Source organism: Pristis pectinata, chromosome 24 (assembly GCF_009764475.1).
Source record: "Pristis pectinata isolate sPriPec2 chromosome 24, sPriPec2.1.pri, whole genome shotgun sequence".
In the NCBI taxonomy this organism is placed as follows: Eukaryota; Metazoa; Chordata; class Chondrichthyes; order Rhinopristiformes; family Pristidae; genus Pristis; species Pristis pectinata.
Genome location: NC_067428.1, coordinates 35,173,536 through 35,197,433, shown reverse-complemented (window position 1 = coordinate 35,197,433; position 23,898 = coordinate 35,173,536). Strand labels below are relative to the sequence as shown.

The window sequence follows — 23,898 nt, the reverse complement described above, 5'->3', positions numbered from 1 at the left end:
CACCTGTGATTTGCCCAACAACAGTGGTGTCGTTGGCGAATTTGTATATGGCATTGGAGCTGTGTTTAGCCACACAGTCACGTGTGTGTAGAGAGTTGAGCAGGGGGCTAAACATGCAGCCTGGAGGTGCACCTGTGTTGATGATCAGCGAGGAGATGATGTTACCAATCCTCACTGATTGAGGTCTGCCGATGAGGAAGTTGAGGATCCAGTTGCAGAGTGAGGTACAGAGGCCCAGGTCTTGAACTTGAGTTTGGATGGGATGATTGTGTTGAACACTGAGCTGTAGTCGATGAACAGCAGCCTGACGTATGAGTTCCTGTTGTCCACATGGTCCAGAGTAGAGTGAAGAGCCAGAGAAAGCACACCTGCTGTTGACCTGTTGTGGTGGTGGGCACATTGGAGCAGATTCAGGTCACCTCTGAGGTAGGAGTTGATTTGTGCCATAACCAACTTCTCGAATCACTTCATTATGATTGATGTAAGCACGACCGGACGGTGGTCATTGAGGCAGGTCACCATGCACTTCTTGGGCATCGATGGCTTTTTGAAGCAGGTGGGAACTTCAGACCACAGAAGTGAGATGTTGAATATGTCTCTAAGTACTCCAGCCAGTTGGTCCGCACAGGTGTTTAGTACTCAGCCAGGCATGCTGTCTGGACCAGACACCTTTCATGGATTCACCCTCATGAAGGATGCCCAGACGTTGGCTCAGAGACTGAAATGACAGGGTTATCCGGAGATGTGGGGGCTCGTGTGGGTGTGTCATAGTTCTCCCTATCAAAGCGTGAATAAAAGGCATTGACCTCATCTGGGAGTGTTGGGTCTGCAAAAGGACTGTGAAAGCTAAATATTGGATAAGTAGGGAATGTGATGTAATCGAGGAAGGCTTTAGTTTCCTGCTTCCAACAGCACCAGCGACCCGGGTTCAACTCCAGCCGCTGTCTGTAAGGAGTTTGTACGTTCTCCCCGTGTCTGCGTGGGTTTCCTCCGAGTGCTCCGGTTTCCTTTCACATTCCAAAGAAGTACAGGTTAGGAAGTTGTGGGCATGGTCCGTTGGCACCAGAAGCATGGCGACACTTGTGGGCTGTCCCCAGAACACTACGCAAAAAAGATTTATTTCACTGTGTGTTTCGATGTACATGTGACTAATAAAGATATATTGTGGTAATTCATTTTAGCTTCTGACATGAAGTCTACATAAAACAAACTGCTGGAGGAATTCACCGGGTCAGGCAGCATCTGTGGAGGCAGAGAGATGGTCAATGTTTTGGGTCAAGACCTTCTGTAGCAAAAGCAACAAATAAATGCTGTGAAATGTAGGTGAGTGCTGTAGGAAATGCCCAGCGGGTCAGGCAGTGTCAATGAAGAGAAAGAAACCAAGGACATATCACAGATGATCAACCTATTGAACTTATTGAAGTTGATATTGAAGCTGGAAGTCAGCAATGTGCCCAGATGGATGATGAGGTGCTCTCCTCACACTTACTTTGGGTCTTCCTATTTCATTGACTACTTACTGACTACAGCTCCTCCTTCAACACCATAATTCCAAACAAACTCATCTTCAAACTCCGAGACCTAGGACTCAGCACCTCTCTCTGCAATTGGATCCTTGACTTCCTGACCAACAGACCACAGTAACACCACTGCCACAATTATCCTCAACACTGGTGCCCTGCAAGGCTGTGTCCTCGGCCCCTTACTTTACTCCCTATACACTCACAACTATGTGGCCAGATTCTGCTCTAACTCCATCTGAAAGTTTGCAGACAACACCACCGTAGTGGGCTGGATCTCAAACAACGACTAGATGGAGTAGTAGGAAGGAGATAGAGAGCCTGGTGGCATGGTGTCAAGACAACAACCTTTCCCTCAACATCAGCAAAACAAAAGAGCTGGTCATTGACTTCAGGAAGCGGGACAGAGCATACGCCCCTGTATGCCTGAGGCGGAGTTGGTTGAGAACTTCAAGTTCCTAGGTGTAAATATCACCAACAATTTGTCCTGGTCCAACAATGTAGACGCTGTGGCCAAGAAAGCACACCAGCACCTCCACTTCCTCAAAAGGCTAAGGAAATTCAGCATGTCCTAATAACCCTCACAATTTTTTGTAGATGAACCGTAGAAGGCATCCTATCTGGATGCATCATAGTCTGGTATGGTAACTGCTCTGCTCAAGACTATAAGAAATTATGAACACAGTCCAGTCTAACACAGAAACCAGCCTTTTCTCCATGGACTCTGTCTACACTTCCCACTTCCTCAGGAAAATAACCAACATAATCAAAGACTCCTCTTACCCCAGTCATTCTATCTTCTTCCCCCTTCCATTGAGTAGAAGAAAAGCTTGAAAGCGTGTATCACCAGGCTTAAGGACAGCTTCTGTCTCCCTGTTATAAGACTTTTGAATGGACTTCTTTTACAGTAAAGAAGAATGCATGATCTCTCAATCTACCTCGTTGTGGCCCTTGGACCTTGTTGTCTACCTGCACTGCACTTTCCCTGTAACTGTAATACTATATTCTTCACCCTGTTATTGCTTTTCCCTTTTTATTATCTCGATGTACAGATGTTTGGAATGATCTGTCTGGATGGCATGTATCAGTACATGTGACAATAATAAACCAATGACCAGTTCCCAGAACACAGCAGGAGGCCCCAGACAAATCATTCAGAGTGGGACAGGAATGGGGAATTGCAGCAGCAGCCAAACAGGAAGCAGGGTCACCCTGCGGACTGAGTGCAGGTTTCTTCAGTGCAGAGGAGGCCATACTGTGAGCACTGAATGCAGTGCAGGTCAGTCATTACTTTGTCTGGAAGAAATATTTGGGAGCCTTCATGGTTGGGAGGGAAAAGTAGAGGGATAGGTGTTACATCTCATGGGAAAGTGCTGAGAGAAGGGGAGTAGTTGGTAGGAATGGGAAAACAGACCAGGAGCCACAATCTGAATGGTCCATATGGAATCCTGAAGGGGAGGGGAAGGGAAGATGTGCCTGGTAATGTAATCCCTTTGAAGGTAGCGAAATGGTGAAGAATAATCTGTTCAACGCGAAGGCTGGTGGTGTGGAAGCTAAGGACCAGGGAACTCTGTCTTCTGGGGAAGCTGGGGTGAGGCTGGGTGGATCTTTTACAACCGAATGCCTCCTTTCTGCCATAAAAATTCTGCACACACAAACACCAAGGACATCGCTGCTAGAGCTCCTCAAAGCAGTGTCCTCAGCCCAGACATCTTCTGCTCCTTCATATATGGCCTTCCTTCCAGTGGGAACGCTCGCTGATGTTTGCACAATGTTCAGCATTCATAACTACTCCGCACATGAGCCAGCCCATGCCTGCTGTGTGCAGCAAGACCTAGATAACATTCAGACACGGGCTGATAAGTGGCAAATAAAATTCACTCCACAAAAGTGCCAGGCAATGACCATGTCCAACAGGAGAGAGTCTAACCTCCATCCCTTTACATTCAATGGTACTCCCTTTGCTGAGACCCCATTATCATTATCCTGGAGATGACCATTGACCAGAAACACAACTGAACCAACCACATAAATATTGTGTATCAGAGGCTGGGTAACCTGCAAGTGAATCAGCTCTCCACACATTTCCACCATCTGCAAAGCACAAGTCAGAAATGTGCCTGAATACTTTTCACTGGCCAGGAGAATGCAACTCTCACAACTGTCAAGAAAAGCAACACCATCAGACAAAGCAGCCACGTGACTGGCACCCCATCCACCACCCAAGGCATTCATTCTATTATGGTGTGCCATCTACAAAAGGCATTCCAACAGCATTTCCTGAACCACCAATGTCTACACCACCACCTGCAGGTTCCCCTCCAAGTCACACCCCATCCTGACTTGCTGCTGTCACTGGGTCTAATTCCTGGAACTCTCTCCCCAGCTGGTGGGAGCACCTTCACCAAAAGGACTGCAGTGGTCCATAAGGCAGTTCACCACCACTGTTTCAAGGGCAATTAGAGATGGGCCGTAAATGCTGCCCTCGTGTTTGCTGAAAAATAAATTGCAGAAAGGAAGAAATCTGGAATCTTTGCATACTTTCTGGTGAGATTGAGGCTAAGGGCTGCCCTGAGAAACTGGGATTAAGCTGCTTTCTTCAACCACTGTGGGATTTGTTTTACAACTGGGTGACTTGCCGGCCCATTTCAGGGCTCAGTTTGGGACATATTCCTATCTTGTGAGTCTCGAGTTATATGGATACCAGACTGGGTAAGAATAGTAGATTTCCTTCTCTGAAGGATATGAACGAAGCATAGATTTTTTTTTCTGCAATCTCGAAGTTTCCTGCCCACCATTCTGGGACTGGCTGTTTATTCCAGACTTATTTAATTGAATTTAAATCTGCCAACTGCAATGATCGAAGCTGAAATTTCTCTGTCAACAAATTATTGACTGGAGATTTCAGGGCTGAGATGTGGATCTTTGTGGGATAAGGACTTGGGGATGTGGAGGGAAGACTGAAAAATATATTGAAGGGCAGATCAACTATGACGAACTGATGGAATAGGTTCGAGGGGCTGAATAGTCTCCTGAATTGCTCCCAAATAGACAGAAGATTGGAGTGATGAGCTATACCTTCAACCAAGCACAAACCACCACAAAATGGATTCTTTCCATTGTCAACGTCCTTCTTCACCGTGAAAGCAGAGCAATAGAAGAAGCTGAGACTTAAACCGGTTTAATTAGAAGAGACACAGGCTTCCTTTACTGAGGCAGTTGGCCTGCAATTAACAGGTTGGCCTCCAACCCTGGTCCTAGGCTGGGCAGCTCCTGTGTCAGCTGAGGAGGATCCCTGAGCAGTGCCAGTCCTGGGAACGGTGCCAGCGGGCAGCTAACGAGGCGGCCATGGCTTGCTGCCGCACTCCCATCAAACGCCTTCTCATGTTCCATTTTGATGCTGGGACATTAACACATTTCCTCACGCTGTTCTTGAGCTATTTTTTTCTGACACTCCTGCTTGGCTATGCCACGGCTGCCTGCGGTTAAACCCTCTGTCAGTTACAATCACACCCAAAACCACAAAACAATCTGCAAAATGAAATAATCACAAGCTCTGCTGAGCCTTTTTAAATATAGAAGTTGCTCTGTGTAGAAGGCAGGCTTGCATTTCTGAAGCACCTTTCACATCCTTTTCAGGACCTAAAAAAGCTCTGTTGCAGCAAGAACAATAGCCAATTTGTGCACAGCAAGCTCCCATAGACAACAATGGTTATGATCAGGTGACCTGCTTCAGTGCTGTTGAGAAATAAATGAGAGGGAGAATCTTGCATCTTTTATATACTTATTCAAGGGGTGTGGTCTTTGCGAGCTGAGCCAGCACTTAATTGCCCGTCTCTAGTTGCCCTTGAGAAGGTGGTGGTGAGCTGCCTTCTTGAACCACTGCAGTCCTTGAGGTGTGGGTGTACCCACAATGCTGATAGGGAGGGAGCTCCAGGGCTTTGACCCAGCGATGGTGAAGGAACGGTGACATATTTCCAAGTCAGGATGGGGTGTGGCTCAGAGGGCAACTCCCAGGGGGTGGTGTTCCCCGTGCTTTTGCTGCCCTTGTCCTTCTAGCTGGGAGAGCTTGTGGGTTAGGAGGTGAGTTACTCTCCACAGGATTCCCAGCCTCTGACCTGCTCTTGTAGCCACAGTGTGTATATGGCTGCTCCAGTTCATTTCCTGGCCAATAGTGACCCCAAGAATGTTGATAGTGTGGAATTCAGTGATGGTCAGGGGGTGATAGCTGGACTGTCGGATATCATCATTGCCTGGCACTTGTGTGGCATGAATATTACTTGCCACCTATCACCACAGGCCTGGATATTGTCCAGGTCTTGCTGCATTTGGATGTGGACTGCTTCGTTATCTGAGGAGTCGCAATGGTGCTGAACATTGTGTGATCATCAGTGAACATCCCCATTTCAGACCTTATGATTGAAGGAAGGTCATTGATGAAGCAGCTCAAGATGGTTGGGCCTAGGACACTGCCCTGAGGAACTCCTGCAGAGATGTCCTGTTGCTGAGATGATTGACTTCCAACCACCACAACCATCTTCCTTTAGAACATAAGACAAAGGAGCAGAATTTGGCCATTCGGCCCATCGAGTCTGCTCCGCCATTCTATCATGAGCTGATCCATTCTCCCATTTAGCCCCACTCCCCCGCCTTCTCACCATAACCTGTGACACCCTGGCTACTCAGATACCTATCAATCTCTGCCTTAAATACACCCAATGACTTTGCTTCCACAGCCGCCTGTGGCAACAAATTCCACAGATTCACCACTCCCTGGCTAAAGAAATTTCTCTGCATCTCTATTCTGAATGGGCACCCTTCAATCCTGAAGTTGTGCCCTCTTGTACTAGACTCCCCTGTCATGGGATACAACTTTGCCACATCCACTCTGTCCAGGCCTTTTAACATTTGAAATGTTTCTATGAGGTCCCCCTTCATTCTTCTGAACTCCAAGGAGTACAGTCCAAGAGCCATCAAACGTTTCTCCTTTGTGCTGGGTGTGATTCCAACCAGTGGAGGGCTTTCCCCCTGATTCCCATCAACTCCAGTTTAGCCAAGGCTCCTATTGTTCTTCCACAAAATGTTGTGTAGGACCCTTTACGTCTACCTAAGAGATATAAGTAGGAGGCAGGGGGAGGCGGCCATGGTTTTAGGAGTTTGCACTACGGTTAATAGCTTAATACAGACAGAGGACCGACCAACAGAAAGCAAAGAGTCAGGATAAATGGGTCATTTTCGGGTGGGAAGTTGCAACTAATGGATGCCACTGGAATATTTTACAATCTACATTCATTTTTCTTTTTCAAAAAAATCCTTTATCCATGCTGGACACTTATCATTCATTGTCCCAAGTATATCACTTCATTCGTTAACTTTACCTTATCTCACATGGCGCCAATGTTCCATCATTGGTGGACTTGAGGGTAATTCCCCAGGGCCCAGCCCTTCACTTCCCTGTGGTAGGGAGCTCCTACCTCACAGAGCCTGTTAGTGGCTGCACTGAGCTTCAGTGCGTTTCTCAGCAGGTACTCCACCTTGGATTGTGCCACTCGGCAGCAGTCGGTGAGGAATGTCCTTGCACTTGAAGGTCAGCAAGCTTCACGTAGACCAAAGTGTGTCACTTACGGAGCTGATGTTCTCCCAGCACAGGCGATGTTTGTGTCTATTACAGTCTATGTTACTGGTGTAGATGAAGAAGCCAAGGCTGAGAACGTCATCTATGCACCACTGGAGTATACACTGGAGTATACACTGGAGCGTACAGCAACACGCAGTTGAAAACCACATTAACAAGGAGTGAAGTAATTTAGCAAATGATTCCAATCTCCTTGGATCCAGCTGCTGTCATCGTCTGCTCACTTATAGGTGAGATGTTTGTGTTCACTGGTACTGTTTTCCCAGTGACCTCAACAGTTAAGCAATCCCCAAAATTTGTCATCAGCACATTGGCCTGTAAACTGTTACTTATTATCACTCCCAGGACCAGCTTTTACTAACACTGGCTGGTCAGAGACAATGCAGTCTAAAAAGCCAAATACAAGCAGGCAGTATTCATTGCCATGGTGCCAGGATGGACTCATAGACCGCAGCTTGCTCTGCACTTTGCACCTTCAACAACTTCTCTGCAGGGAAACTGAAGTACCAGAGTCTCACTGCCCCTCAACACCTCCCACACACTAACACACAAGGCTGGCAAGGGCTCAGCAACAAAGACCTTATCCACCCAGGCTTCATGGACATGTACTCTGGTCAGAACGTCTCTGAGGAGCCGATGTAGACTACACTTCCACAAGGTGGTCCTCACTTGAACCTGTGAGGTGGTCCTCATACAGGCTTACACATGGGTCTGGGTTGTTCTCATGGTTGAAGACAAGGTCACCTTCATTCTCAGGTTCCTAGCACTAAGATCAGTGCTTGCCACAGCTCTTTCCATATGCCACAATTCACAGTTGGCTGCTCACTGCTGCTTTAAGGAAGTAATTGACCCTCTCTGTTGCAGAAGGGGACACTTCAGGTGAGCATGGTTAGGTAAAGAGGGAATGAGCATTTTCTGCCATTGCAGGCAAAGTGCAGAGACTTTTAGTTTGCATTCATTTATCCATCAGAGATCACATTCACAAACATTCCTTAATGGGAGTGCATTCTCAATGTGAGCCTCTTGTGTACCATCCGTGGACCTGGCTGATGATCAGCTCCTGCTGGTAGGCCACGTGACTTGTTCAGGGCCACACTGGGCTGAAGCAGAATCTGCAGGCAGTTAGACAAATGGCTTCACTCAGTCACGCTCATGGACAACTAACACACCAATGGAAGAAAATATTTAGTGGCAAAGGAAACTTACTGAAGCAATGAATGGAAATGTACCGGTGAACCTGAGGGCAGTGGAAACACTCAGTGGACCAGGCAGCATCAGGTCAATGACCTTTCGTCAAAACTAAGTTGCAGAGAAGGAGGGGTGTTGAGGGCCCAGCAACCGTCTGTTACAGGTGCAGACCCAGCAGGAATGAATGGTACAAGTGGTGGTGCTGGCTGAGAGAGGGTGGGGAAGTCTTGTTCATTGCAGCTGAGCTGCCTGGAGGAGGGGCAAGAATGAGACCGGAGGAGAGAGAGAAAGAAAAAATTGCCATAACTACCAGCCTCTAATTCAACAGATCACCATGATCATGGTGATGAGTCAGCTTTCCGGAGCAAGATAGGGCGCCTGGCTGAGTGGTGCTGCGACAACAACCTCTCGCTCAACATCAGCAAAACTAAAGAGCTGATTGTTGACTTCAGGAAGGGGAAGGAGGGTGAACATGCCCCGGTCTACATTGTGGGATCAGCGGTGGAGAGAGTCGGCAGCTTTAAATTCCTGGGTGTTAACATATCGGACAACCTGTCCTGGGCCCAGCACATAGATGCAATTACAAGGAAAGCATGCCAGGGTCTTTAATTTCTTAAGAGGTTAAGGAGGTTCAGTTTGTCACCCAACACTCCACTACAGATGTCCTGTTGAAAGTATCTTGACTGGTTGCATCATGGTCTGGTACAGCAATTCTAATGCACAGGAATATATGAAGCCGCAGAGAGTAGTGAACTCTGCCCAATACATCAGGGGCACATCCCTCCCCACCATCGGTAGTATCTACAGGAGGCACTGCCTCAAGAAGGCAACATCCATCATCAAAGATCCCACCACCTGGGTCACGCCATCTTCTCGCAGCTGCCATCGGGCAGGAGGTACAAATGCCTGAAGTCCCACACCACCAGGTTCGGGAACAGCTACTTCCCTTCAACCATTCAGTTCTTGAACCAACCGGCACAATCCGAATCACTGCAGTTTAGCAACACTGTGACCACTTTGATCACTTTGCACTAAAATGGACTTTGTTTTCTTTTGTTCTAATTGTGCTCTTGTGAAAATTATGTATAATTTATGTTTTTCTTGTGAATGCTGCTTATCTGATGCTGTGTGCCTGTGTTGCTGCTGCAAGTAAGTTTTTCATTGCACCGGTGCACACAGGGACTTGCGCAGATGACAATAAACTCAACTTTGACTTTGAAACTTCCACCACCTTCAGCATAATCCTGCACTGTCATCCCTCACCCTCTTCAGCTTTCCAAAGGGTTTACTCCTTGAACTCTGTTCGTCCTTCTACCTCCAGCAAAGTCCACACCTTAGAACATAGACCATTACAGCACAGTACAGGCCCTTCAGCCCATGATGTTGTGCTGACCGTTTAACCTACTCCAAGATCAATCTAACCATTTCCTTCTACAGGCATCTTCCTGTTCCACACCTGCCCTTTTACCTCTCCCTTCCCCACCATCCAGGATCAAATTTCTTCTTCAGGTGTAGCATTAATTATGTTTCTAAACCAAGTGCACCACATGGTGCTCACAATGTGGTCTTCTCTACATAAGAGAAACCAAAAGTGGATTGAATCAGTCCACGAGGGCAACACCTGAGCTCCCAGTGCTCTCAGAGTTCCAGGACTCTCGGTGTCTTGCCTCTCTGGAGTGTGCCTCACAGTCCAGCTTTTGCTTCTTTTTTCTTCCCTTTTTCTCTCTTCCCTCATCTGTTCTCATTCATTTCCTTCAAGTCACACCTCCTCCAGACCGAACACTTGAGGTTAACCAGAGTTGACCACCCTCTCCCAGCTGACACACTACCCCTTCGTTATATTCTGCACCCATTCACTTAACCTATCGACATCCCCTTGGGAACAGCTCTCGGGAGACTGTGGACACAGACTTCTCCGCACCCTTCGTCATCACGTGGAGTTGGTCTGACTGCCCTGTCACTGTTCTAAGCACTTTAGAGAACCCAGGCAAGAGCTTCACCTAAATGGCTTCATCTGTGGGGTCATCCAACACTGTGAGTCAGCGCTGCTGAACGGCTTTGTTCTCTGTGGTCCCTTTGACATTATCTCCTCCCTTGGGGCCAGTATCTGAGCTGATGTTCTGCAGGGGTAAGTGCTCTGGTGCAATGCAATACTCTTCGACTACTGTAGCCAGTTCTGCCATCTCCAGGTGATTCCTGCATCTCCTCTGGAATGCCAAGCTGTGTCTCAGATCTCCCTTCCCTGGCCAGTGGGGGAACTCTGGACAGGACAGGAACACACACCCTGCAGCAATGTTGTAACTCATCAGTGAGTGCACAGTGTGCTGCACCCTTCTGTGGTCAGTGACTCTGTATTTGTAGGGATCCATTTCTCCCTCATACCAAAAAGATGAGTTCACACTGAGGCACAGCACTGGCTGAGAGGACAGGGCTCACTGATGTGAGGCAGGAGCTTCAGTAAAGTCTGAAACCATCTCTGACCATTGCCTTGACCTCATCTCACCAACTCACCTGTGACAGGTCCATCTATCCATGACACTGAAGGACAAGCAACTCAATGTCAGTGTCCCATCCGCTCCCAACACTGAGGGCCAACCCACACTCAGACCACCCATGGGACAGGGCCAGAGGCTCACAGACCACACCAGACCTGAAGCAGCTCCTTCATCCATCAGACAGAGAAAAGGATTCAAGGATGTGCCCAAGGCCTCCTGGAAGAAATGGGAGGTGTGTGGATCACGAGAAGGCAGATGAGATTAGTTCATTTTCACATCATGGTCAGCAGAGATATCATGGGCCAATGGGCCTGTTCCTGTGCTGTGCTGTTCTGTTCTATGTTCAACAATGTGCAGTCATTCCCATTCCCATTTCCAGAATGGGAAAACAAACTATTGTTTAAACGAAGAGTATGAGGGTCTGCTGTGGGACTGAGGGGCCATGGGCAGACAGTACATGAAACGCTTGCCTGCTGGTACCACCAGGGATCAGGAAGGCCAATGGACTTCGTTGTAAAGGGGAAGGAAAATGAAGTAGTCTTGCTACAACAGTAGCAGTACCTGTGAGAGCACGCCGGCAGTGATGTGTACAGTGTTGGGCTCCATATTCAAGGAGGGAAATAGTTGTTTTGGAAGTGGTACAGAGAAGGTCTGGAGGGTTAATTCTTTTCATGATTTTTATTGATGACTTGGATGAGGGGGTAGAAGGGTGGGTTGGCAAGTTTGCAGATGACACAAAGGTTGGTGGCAGAGTACAAAATTAATGGCAGGATTCTGAGTACTGTGGAGGATAAGGAACTGGGTGTCCATATCCACAGATCCCTGAAAGTTGCCTCGCAGGTGGAGAGGGTAGTTAAGAAAGTTTATGGGATGTTAGCTTTCATAAGTTGTGGGATCGAGTTTAAGAGCCACGAGGTAATGATGCAGCTCTACAAAACTCTGGTTAGAACACACTTAAGAGTACTGTGTCCAGTCTGGTTGCCTCATTATAGGAAGGATGTGGAAGCATTGGAAAGGGTGCAGAGGAGATTTACCAGGATGCTGCCTGGTTTAGAGAGTATGCATTATGAGGAGAGACTAAGGGAGCTAGGGCTTCACTCTTTGCAGAGAAGGAGGATGAGAGGAGACATGATAGAGGTGTACAAAATATTAAGAGGAATAGATAAAGTGGACAGCCAGCACCTCTTTCCTAGGGCACCAATGCTCAATACAAGAGGGCATGGCATTAAAGCAATGGGTGGAAAGTTCAAGGGAGATATCAGAGGAAGGTTTTTAACCCAGACAGTGGTTGGGACGTGGAATGCACTGCCTGGTGCAGTGGTGGAGGCAGGTACATTGGTCAAATTCAAGAGATTACTATATAAGCATATGGAGGAATTTAAAATGGAGGGATATGTGGGAGGAAGGGGTTAGATAGTCTTAGGCGAGGTTTAAAGGTTGGAATAACATTGTGGCCCGAAGGGCCTGTATTGTGCTGTAATGTTCTATGTTCTATGTCACGGGGTTACCTCCTGAGGAAGCATTCCCTGTCACACCCTTCCTTAGCAAGTATCGATCAGGTTCTGCCTTAAAAATATTCATAGACTTTGCTTCCACCATACTGCAGGGAAGAGAGTTCTAAAGACTCAGTAAAAATTTCACCTCACCCTGGACTTAATTGAACAAGGATGAAAGCCTAGCCTTTCCAACATCTCCTCATTAATCCCATTGTCCAGCACTTGGCCCAGAGCCTTCAGGGCTGAGACATTGCTTACCTAGTGCTTACCTGAACACTTCTTAAATGCTGTCAGAGACTCAGCTTCCACCACTCTCTCTGGCAGTGACTCACCACTCTCTGGGTCTAAGGTCCCCCTCAGATCCACTCTAAATGTCTTCCCCCCTTACCCTGAATCTATGTTCTCTAGTTTTATCTACCTCTAATACGGGGTATGTTTCCTGCAGTCTTCTCTATCTGTACCTCAATCATGTCCCCTCTAAACCTCCTCTGCTCTAGGGAGAACAGACCCAGCCTCCCCAGTCTCTCCTCATAACTGAACCACACAGGCAACCTCCTGGTGAATGCCCTCTGCACCCCTTCAACACTACCACATATTTCCTATAGTGTGGTGACCAGAACTGCATGCAGCACTCCAGCTGAGATCTGACCAAAGTTTTATAAAGTTGGAGTATAACCTCCTTGCTCTTGTATTCAAAGCTGCAACGAATGAAGGCCAGTATCTCATATTGCCTTCTTAACCACATTATCTACCTGTAATGCCACCTTTAAGGGTCTTTGGACTTGCTTGCAAAGGTCCCTCTGTTCCTCAGCACTTCCAAGGCTCAACCATTCATGGTGTATGTCCTAGCCTCATTAATACTCTCAAAATGCATCATTTCACACTCATCTGTTTTAAACTCCATCTGCCATTTCTCAGCCCATTTCACCAACACTTCGATATCACCCTGTACCACCCTCCACACTGACAATAACTCCACGAATCTTAAAGTCCTCTGCAAACTTACTGCACATGCCACCTACATCCACATCCAAGTCATTCACTGACCATGAAATCATTCCTGACTTCCCCCAGTAATCTTTCACCTTTTTACTTATCAAGTGTTGATCTCACTCTGATGGACCTTCTCTGACCACTAACGTCCCTCCTTAAATAAGGAGGCCTGTACTGTACATATTGAACAATCGTACACTGTGCACCAAATGTGATCTCCCAGTTCTCTGTATCACTGAAGCAGAACCTCCCTATTTTTGGAGCAATAAACAATAATGTTCTGTTAGCTTTTGTACTTACTTACAGGACCTGCACACTCGCCTTCTGTGGAGCATGCACTGTTTTACCCAGATCCCGTTATGTTTCAGAGTTCTGCAATCTCGCACCATTTACAAATTAAGCTTCTCTTCGATTTATCTGCCAAAATAGACAATGTCATCTTCCCCACATCATACTCCATTTGCCAGATCTTCGTCCACTGACTTTACCCATCCATTTCCTTTATATTCTCTGTGTACCCTCCACAACTTACTTTCCCACCTATCTTTGTGAAATCAGGTAATTTAATTATCATAACTTCATTGCCTTCATCTAAATCATTACTATGAATTAGAAAACGTTGAGGCCCCAGCACTGACCCCCGTGGCACAACACTCATTACAACTGGCCGACCAGAAAAGGACCTACTTATGCCCACTTGCTGTTTCCTGTGAACCAGCTGTACAAGCCAATACACAATATCCGACACCATTAACTTTTATTTGCCACAATAACCTTTGATGTGGCACCTTATCAAATTCCTTCTGGAAATCTAAATGCAGTACACCCACCAGTTCCTCTTTGTCCACAACAACTCCAAAGAACTCCACTAAACTACTCCATTTGACAAACCATGCTGACTGACTCTGCCTGACTGCTGTCAGTTTCTCTGAGTGCTCCATGATAATGCCTTCAATAACAGATTCTAACAGTTTCCTACAATAGATATTAATCAGTTTCCTGGATTCTATCTCCTTCCCCTTATTGAATAAAGGAGTTAGATTCACTATTTTCTAATCTAATGGAAGCTTCCATCAATTGGGGAGATGTGAAAATGAAGACCACCCTGTGTGGTCCATCAGCATTGTGAGGAGCTGAGGCCATCGTCACTCAGCCATGGTCTTACAATGAGAGAGTAGGCTCAAGGGGCTGGATGGCCTGATCCTGCTCCTTTTTCCAGGAAATACAAAAGTTTTCTCCTTGACTTTCTCACTGGACAACTCCCCATCTCCAGAATCAATCCTGTGGACCTTCGAGATGAGGAAAGAGGTAAAACTCGCTCCCTCCATCCAGCCTGTTGAACCCTGTAGGAATCTTGTAAGTTTCAATGAGATCGCAAACCCATAAAACCAGAGTGGAAGCAAATCATCCTCGACCATGGGATCGCAGGAAAGAACAAGAGTGATTTCCTGCCACACTTCCTGAATTAGAAGCAGTGACTATAATTGACTGAAGCCTGCCTGGCTGCTATGTTCTCAGCTCATAAACGTCAAAGACTTCTTTTCCTTTCTTGCTTGAAAGAAAACCTCAAAAGCAGCATATTTGGGCTGTTTGGATACGGAAACAGGTATGGATCTGAGTAGTTCTGCTAATGGCCTTGAGGAACTGCAGGCAAGAGAGCAGAGAGTGAGAGCAGGAGGGAGTGAGAGCAGGAGAGGGAGAGCAGGAGAGGGAGAGCAGGAGAGAAACCACATCTTTAGTATTGTATAATCCTTTCCATTATAAGGAACATTAGCAAAATTGAACTGGACACCATGCAGTAAATATATTCAGACCCAGTGAGCAGAATCCTGTTCAGAAGGAAGGGTTTAAGTGAAGAGTGAGCAGTAGAGAGGGTTAGATAGTGAGGGTTTGGCTGTTGGCCCCTGGTCAGTACAAGGCATGGCCATGAAGCTTTAGCTGAGAGGCAGACTAGGAGTGCATCATTTCCGGTCACGTTTAATTTTGTTCTCACTGAGCAGAGGTTGTTAATATTGCCCTCAAAATATTCCATCATTTGGAATCCCGGTGGAGAGTCTCCATCTAGAATTCATTGAAGTTTACTTTGGATTTCATTGCAAACATTCCACCATTGGAGATGTGCAAAGGCTGTGTTACAGATTACTGGTTTGATCTATAAATATGTTGAAGAATTACAAAGCTATTTATAATCAATTGCACAGTTTCAGCTGTTTGGCTGTCAGCTCGGAGCTCCATGTGAGAGTTGTTGTTTAGTTCACTGCTGCCAGAGAACAAGTGATTTGCCAAACTCACTCTGCACTCTGTGAGCTGAGAGGTCGAAGCACAGACACCTTAACTCCAAGTGCCAGCCCCAGGGTGTCCAACTGCAGATCACGGGAAGTAACAAAAGATTAAAGGATAAAGAGGGAAAAAATTGGGAACTTCTGAGGGATGCTGAGGAATCTGACACATCGAAACACAGATACACAGGACTGAGTTACTGACTGAAGACAAGATCTTGTCTCAAGGATAACAGATACCTGGAGTGGGCTACAGGCTGGAACTGTGATGAGAGGTCCGGGGAGGTTCATATGTAGATATCCGGGAGTGAGTTACAGCTGTGATTTAATTGAGGGGTTCAGGGGGTTTATATATAGAAATATAAATATCCGGGATTGAGTTACAGGCTGGAAATGAATTGAGGGGTTCAGGGGGTTTATATATACAGATACCCGGCAGTGAGTTACAGGCAAACACAAGGTGTCGTGGCAACATTCCTAGTCCAAACACTGGCACCTGTTAGACCACATTGTTATCCAGGAACCATAAGGATGTCTGCATCACCCACACTGTGACAGGCCACTCGACCACCACAGTGTTATCTCTGTTCTCCCCATCAACAAGGCCCAAAACATCAACATCAGTAGAAGCATTGCTGCCAGGAGATCAACGTCAAAGCTCTGAAGGAGCCCACAAAGGTAACTCTTCTCAGACAACCCATCAACTCCCAACGTACAGGAACCACAGGGTGTCCCAGCTTATGGGGGCCCTGAAGTTCACCATAACTGGAACCTATGAGGACACCCTTGCCTTCTCTACCACAAAGGACCAGGATGGTTTGATGAGAATGACCAGGAGATGAAGGAGCTAATTAACCACAAACATAAGGTTCTCCTGGATTGGAAGTTCTGCCATTCCTCAAGTGAAAAGACACAGCTCTGCAGTCATGTAGGGGTAGGACATGGACAGTGATGGTCAGGAGCAAAGGAATGCTGATGAACAGAGGGACTTTGAGGTCTAAGAGGTAACACAGATCAATGAGGTTGTGAAGAAGGCATACAGCATGGTTGCCTTCATCGGTCAGGGCACAGAATATAAGTTTTGGGATGTTATGTTGCAACTTTTCAAAACACTGCTGAGACTGCACTTGGAGTATTGTGTGCACTTCTGGTTGCTAAACTGTATGAAGGATGTGGGTGAGCTGGAAAGAGCGCAGAGAACTCCTCAGCCATAGCTCTGGTTTTAATGTGAGTGCCTTTGTCTCCACCCCTCAGCAGCCTATCCAGGCCAGCTCTTTTCCTGAACTCCAGAAAGCCATATCCCAACTTATAAATAACAAGTAAATGAAAATCAAGAAACTGTGGATGCTGGAAACACTCGTCAGGACAGGCAGCAACTGCAGAGGAAGAACAGAGTTAATGTTTCAGGTCAAAGATCTTTCTCAATGTTTCTTGCCACATGTTGCATCTCACCTCCAACAAGTTTCCTGCAGGAGTGGAGCAGAGCTTCAGAACTAAAGGGAGCTGCTGAGCTTCAGCAACTACACTTCAGAGGCAACCTTTAGAAAAGATTCAGCAATATACTCAAAACTCCTTGAAGAAATGCAACTTTCCCACTGACTCCTGGGAAGCCCTGGTCCATGGGCACTCAGAGTGCAGAAGGAGCAGATCAGGAGCGTAGAGAGGTCCTGCCTAAATGACAGAAGGTGACCACCTCCCAAACCACATCATCTGCACCTCCCGTCCGTCTGTAGAAGAGTCCATGGTTTCCACATAGGAGTTTATATATGGGATAACAGATCTCCAGGAGTGAGTTACAGGCTGGGATCAAGTCCAGGGGTTCGGGGGGTTTATATATAGCATTACAGATCCCCAGGAGTGAGCTACAGGCAGGAATTTACTTACAAGGATTTGGGTGGGTTTATATAACAAGAATGGGTTATACGATGGGATCTAATCCAGGGTTTTGGTTGGGGGGGTGGATTTATGCAGAAGAACAGATTTCCAGGTGTGAGTTACAGGCTGGGATCTAATCCAGGGGTTTAGGGGGATTTATATAGAAGAACAGATCCCCGGGAGTGAGTTACAGGATGGAATATATTTGTCACAGTTGAGGGATTACAGAGAATCACCACAAACTTCATAAAGATGAAAGTCTTTCTAGCTGCAAGCTCATGAACCTTTTGCTGGATGTTGGTTATGTTGCGAGAGTTCTGTTTAGTGTGGCTCGGATTAACTGCACACAGATGTCCAATGTAGCGATAAGATAGGTGTTGTATATGCAGACACTCTGTCAGTTCAGCGAGCGCTTGGCTCGCTGTGTCCCCAGCTCAGGCAGCAGACTAAACAAGGTCAAATGTTACCCCTGTGCCATCAGGGATCTCCAACTGCACAGCTCAGGGGTCACACATGCCAAAGGTTGAAGGTGAAAGGTCACGCTGTCACCATTCCCCCTCACTAAGTAAACTTGCAACGTGTCAAGAAAGCAGCCTTGGTTGACGCAGATGCTATAATTATTGGATTAAGCTGCCTGGAGCACTTAACCCCTTGGAGTGTGGATCGAGAATGCAGAGGTGGGTGGGAACTAAATGGTGCCACTGAAATGAGAATTGTTGCTGCTGCTTCCAGTGCTGTCTGTCAGTGAGCACAGAGAGCAGGCTGTTCAACTGTGAGAGGCACACACCAGGCAATCCCACACCACCACCTCACCACAATCTCACACCATCACCTCACACCACCTCACCACCACCACCTCACCACCACCACCTCACAATCACCACCTCACCACCACCACCTCACACCACCACCTCACCACCATCTCACACCACTACCTCACCACCACCACCTCACCACCATCTCACACCACCTCACCACCACCACCACCTCACCACCACCTCACCACCACCACCTCACAATCACCACCTCACCGCCACCTCACACCACCACCTCACCACCATCTCACACCACCACCTCACCACCACCTCACCACCACCTCACACCACCTCACCACCACCATCTCACACCACCACCTCACACCACCACCTCACCACCACCTCACACCACCACCTCACCACCATCTCACACCACCAACGCACACCACCTCACCACCACCTCACAATCACCACCTCACCACCACCACCTCACCACCACCTCACAATGACCACCACCTCACCACCATCTCACACCACCACCTCACCACCACCTCACACCACCACCTCACCACCACCTCACACCACCACCTCACCACCATCTCACACCACCACCTCACCACCATCTCACACCACCAACGCACACCACCTCACCACCACCTCACAATCACCACCTCACCACCACCACCTCACCACCACCTCACAATGACCACCACCTCACCACCACCTCACAATGACCACCACCTCACCACCACCACCTCACCACCACAAGCTCACCACCATCTCACACCACCTCACCACCACCTCACAATCACCACCTCACCACCACCACCTCACCACCACCTCACAATTACCACCTCACAATCACCATCTCACCACCACCTCACAATCACCACCTCACAATCACCACCTCACCACCACCACCTCACAATCACCATCACTGGCTTCCATCATCCTGGCTTGTCAAACCCACCCCCACAACACAGCCTAGAGCACTGGCGCACCCACTCAGCATCACCCACTGCAGCACCCTGACACCCACCACAGTTCTGTGACACCCATCCCAGCACCGTGACACCCACCCCAGCACCATGACACCCATCCCAGCACCATGACACCCACCCCAGCACTGTGACACCCAGTGCTGCCCAGCATCAGGTACCTTTATTATGGGGTGTGGGTCTCACACTACATGAGGGTCTCGCTGGGCCGGATGTGGTGAGGACTTACTCACTAATTATGACAGAGTCCCTTCCACCCACCCCCCAGGTTCCACCCACAACCCCTCCCCGGTGCCAACCCCCCACAGTTCCACACCCCCCACCCTCCTCCAGTTCCACCACCCTGTCCAGCCATTGTATATATGTAAGCTCGAGGTTGGTGGATACTTGGCATATTCGAAGCTGTCCACAGGTAGACACAATGTGCAGTTACAGTTAGTCAGATCGGCCAGGATTGTCGAATCATGGGGGAGGTTAGAGGGGCCGAGTGGCCTATTCCTGCCCCTCATTCATATTTTGTTTGAAAACTTTAAGCACACAGTCTGGGAAAAGGAACATTGTCCCACAATCTGGACAGTGGAACACTCTCCGTACACAGTCTGGACAGTGGAACACTCTCTATACACAGTCTGGGCTGTGGAACGCTCCCTCCCTGTGCACAGTCTGGGCAGTGGAACATTCCCTGTACACAGTCTGGGCAGTGGAACACTCCCTGTACACAGTCTGGGCTGTGGAACGCTCCCTCCCTGTGCACAGTCTGGGCAGTGGAACATTCCCTGTACACAGTCTGGGCAGTGGAACACTCCCTGTACACAGTCTGGGCTGTGGAACGCTCCCTTCCTGTGCACAGTCTGGGCAGTGTAACACTCCCTCCCTGTACACAGTCTGGGCAGTGGAACACTCTCTATACACAGTCTGGGCTGTGGAACACTCTCTGTACACAGTCTGGGCAGTGGAATATTCCCTCCCTGTACACAGTCTGGGCAGTGGAACACTCTCTGTACACAGTCTGGGCAGTGGAACGCTCCCTCCCTGTACACAGTCTGGACAGTGGAACGCTCCCTGTACACAGTCTGGGCTGTGGAGAACTCCCACCCTGTACACAGTCTGGACAGTGGAACGCTCCCTGTACACAGTCTGGGCTGTGGAACACTCCCTCCCTGTACACAGTTGGCTAGAGATGGCGTGTCTCTCCAAGAGACCAGGTTGCCCGATTGTGACCTTCACTTCCCCTGGGGATGTAACTCTTGTATAAAATGGATCCTCACGGCAAGAACCACTGCAGTAAAATCTGTTGCCATGTTAAGAAACGCACGTTTAAACGAGGTTTCTCAATGCAAGCCACGTCTCGGTCCGTTGTAAGTGATCCCAGATGGTCGGATGGCTTTTGAAGTTCCCATGCATGTTTTTTGTCATGTCAGCTCCACACTCCCCCCACCCTTGGACTGTTTGGAGAGGTATTTACTCCCATTCCAATCTCTCTCCTCCCTGCTTCAGTAACTCGTCTCCCAGTGATCTGAGGCGACCGCTTTTTTTGCCTTGTTTGCTGGTCCCATTAATCATCTGCTCACAGCCCACAGTCAGAGCAGCAAAGTGAGGCAGAATCTGCCCTCACAGCCCACAGGAAGTGACTTACGCTGGCAAGTTCCTTCGACAGCACAGATCGTCTTCCCAACAAGGTGCCTCTCGCACTTCCATCATCGATAACTCCAGCTTTCAAAACAAGTTGCTGGCTCTTCCGGCAGGAAAGAAATTCTTTCTTCATTCCTTCCCACTCCCTCCCCTCCCTCTGCAGCACTCCCTCACCCGGAGCCGTCTCCCTCCCGTCCCATTCCCTCCCCTCCCTCTGCAGCACTCCCTCACCCGGAGCCGTCTCCCTCCCATCCCATTCCCTCCCCTCCCTCTGCAGCACTCCCTCACCCGGAGCCGTCTCCCTCCCATCCCATTCCCTCCCCTCCCTCTGCAGCACCCCCTCACCCGGAGCCGTCTCTCTCCCTTTTCTCACACCACACCTCAACTTCTTCAACGTCTACCTTCTGTAGGCTTCGGACTCTGCCCAGACTCTGCACCCAGACCATGACCCACTCACGTCTCTCTGCACACATCTCATAGACTCTCAGACCAGTTACGCCATTTTTCTCAGGTTCCCATAAGGCTGCCATCAGGGAAGGTTTCTCAGTCTGAACCACACCGAACCTCTTCGGCACCTTATATGATTCAGTCAGATCTCCTCTTTTTCTAAATTTATGGAGTCATCAAATTGTACAGCACAGAAACAGGCCCTTCGGCCCACTCATCCATGCTGACCGTCATGCCCACCTATACCAATCCCACGCCTGCATTAATTCCATATCCTTCTGTGTGCTGCTCATTCAGGTACTTGTCTAGATGTTGTTCCTGCCTCCACCACCTCCTCTGGCAACTCGTTCCAGACACCAACTACTCTGTGTGAACAATTTACCCCTCAGGTCCCCTTTAAATCTCCTCCCTCTCACCTAAAACCCATCCCTACCGTGGGAAACGGACACTATCTACCCTATCTATGCCTCTCATCATTTTATATATCTCCATCATGTCACCTCTGAGCTTCCTTTGCTCCAGGGAAAACAGACCCAGCCTATCCAATCTCTCCTTAAGCCCATCAATCCAGGCAACACCCTTGTGAATTTTTTCTGCACCATCTCTTGCTTAATTACATTTGTCCTGTAATATGGTGGTCAGCACCAAACTCCAAGTGCAGCCAAACCAATGCTTCAGACAACATGACGTCCCAACTTTTGTACTCAATGCCTTGGCCAATGAAGGCAAGCATATGCCTTCCTCACTACCCTGGCACTCGTACCCCAAGGTTTCTCATTCTATAACACTTCCCAGGGCCCAGTCATTCACTGTGTGGGTCCTGCCCTGGTTCAACTTCCTAAAATGCATCACTTTGCACTTATCTGAGTTAAATTCCATCTGCCGTTCCTGTGTCTACTTTCCCAGTTGATCCAGATCCTGTCGTAACCTTAGACAACCTTCTTCACTGTCCACCACACCACCAACTTTGTAGAGTTTGGGCTGAGTCTCTCCTCATGTCAGCTGCTTCATACTGGGACCCAGTGAAGTTTCTCTGCATCACTCCTTAATGCAAGGACATCTTCCCCATAGTAAGAAGGCCATAACTGCACACAGCCTCACCAGCACAACTTAGAAACTTCATCCCCATCACAATTCAACAAACAATCTGCTGGAAGAACTGTGCGGGTTGAGCAACACCTGTGGGAGGAAAGGAGTCATGGCATTCTGTACTGTCTCTCAGTTAGTATTCTATTATTTAATTCAGTGGATAATCCCATGTTTCCCCACTAGCTTTCCCACCTATCTTTGTTATAGCAGCAAAGGACATTGAATTAGTTGATTTTCCCCGCTAGGTACGGCATGGAACTGTCCGCACCCACCCCGGTGCCCCGCTGTTTGTCAGTTCGTGCTTCTATCCATGTCGTAATATACTGAGCTTCACCTTGTGCACTAACCCTTCGGTGGCACCTTGTCAGGTGCCTTTTGTAAGTACAAATACCTGACATTGACTGAGTGCCACTTATCCACTCTGTGAGTTACATCCTGAGTGAGATAATGTGTGAGTGTGAGAGAGCAATGTGAAAATAAGAGAGTGCAGCATGAGAGAGTGCAATGTGTTCAGTGTGTGTAGTGAGTGCACTTGTTAAATCAGTGCAAGAGAGTGGATTGAGAGTGTTTAAGATTTAATACTGGTTCAGCTGCAAAACATCTCTAACTGAATTGCCTTTCAACACTGTACAACTACTCCAGGCTGCCTGATCCTCTATGTGTGTGTGTGTGTGTGTGTGTGTGTGTGTGTGTGTGTGTGTGTGTGTGTGTGTGTGTGTGTGTGTGTGTGTGCATCTGAAGTTGTGTGTGTCATGTGTGTTTATGTGTGGCTATTTATGTGTGTATAGTTGTGTGAGTGCCAGTAATTGCATTTGTGTGATTGTGTTTACATGGTTGTGTGTACTTGTGTGAGTGTGTACATGTAGTTCTATTTGTTTGTGTGCTTGTATGCCTTTAGTCATGTGTGTGTGTGTGTGTGTGCACGCGCACGCGTGCACACATGTGAAGTTGTCACATGCGTGTGGGGGGAATTGTTTGTATGTGTGTGTGTTTGCATGTGAGTGTGAGAGTGTTTGTGTGTGTGTGTGAGTGTGAGAGTGCTTGTGTGTGAGTGTGAGAGTGTTTGTGTGTGAGTGTGAGAGTGTTTGCGTGTGAGTGTGAGAATGTTTGTGTGTGAGTGTGAGAGTGTTTGCGTGTGTGTCTATGTCAATGTCAATGCGTGCTGCCTCCACAAAACCTCCTGAACTGTGGGGCAGAATTAGCAGATCCCAGCCGTGCCCTGTCCCAGGCCGACCTCTCCCACACTGAGGTCTGGTTACTCACACTCAGCCACTCTGCACAGCCCACGTTACTCACGTGCCTGACGCCAGGCTCCTGAAACAGGTGGTCTCCGAGCACTGACATGGGAAGAGATTGTCAGGCAGACAGGGAAAGTAAATTCAGAGATGTGCTCAAATCTTTTCCGAGGAAAATCAACACCCACACCTGGGAATCTCTGGCCCCTGATCACAGAATGGAGAAGAAGCATCCAGGATGGGATTGAGAACCTTGAGTCC

General features: G+C 48.1%; 1 protein-coding gene across 3 annotated transcripts in view; it reads right to left on the bottom strand.

Annotated features, from left to right (window-relative positions):
• rfxank (regulatory factor X-associated ankyrin-containing protein) overlaps positions 1-23,898 on the bottom strand; it is an 830,559-nt gene that overhangs the window by 486,431 nt on the left and 320,230 nt on the right. The gene's annotated exons all lie outside the window — the stretch shown is intronic.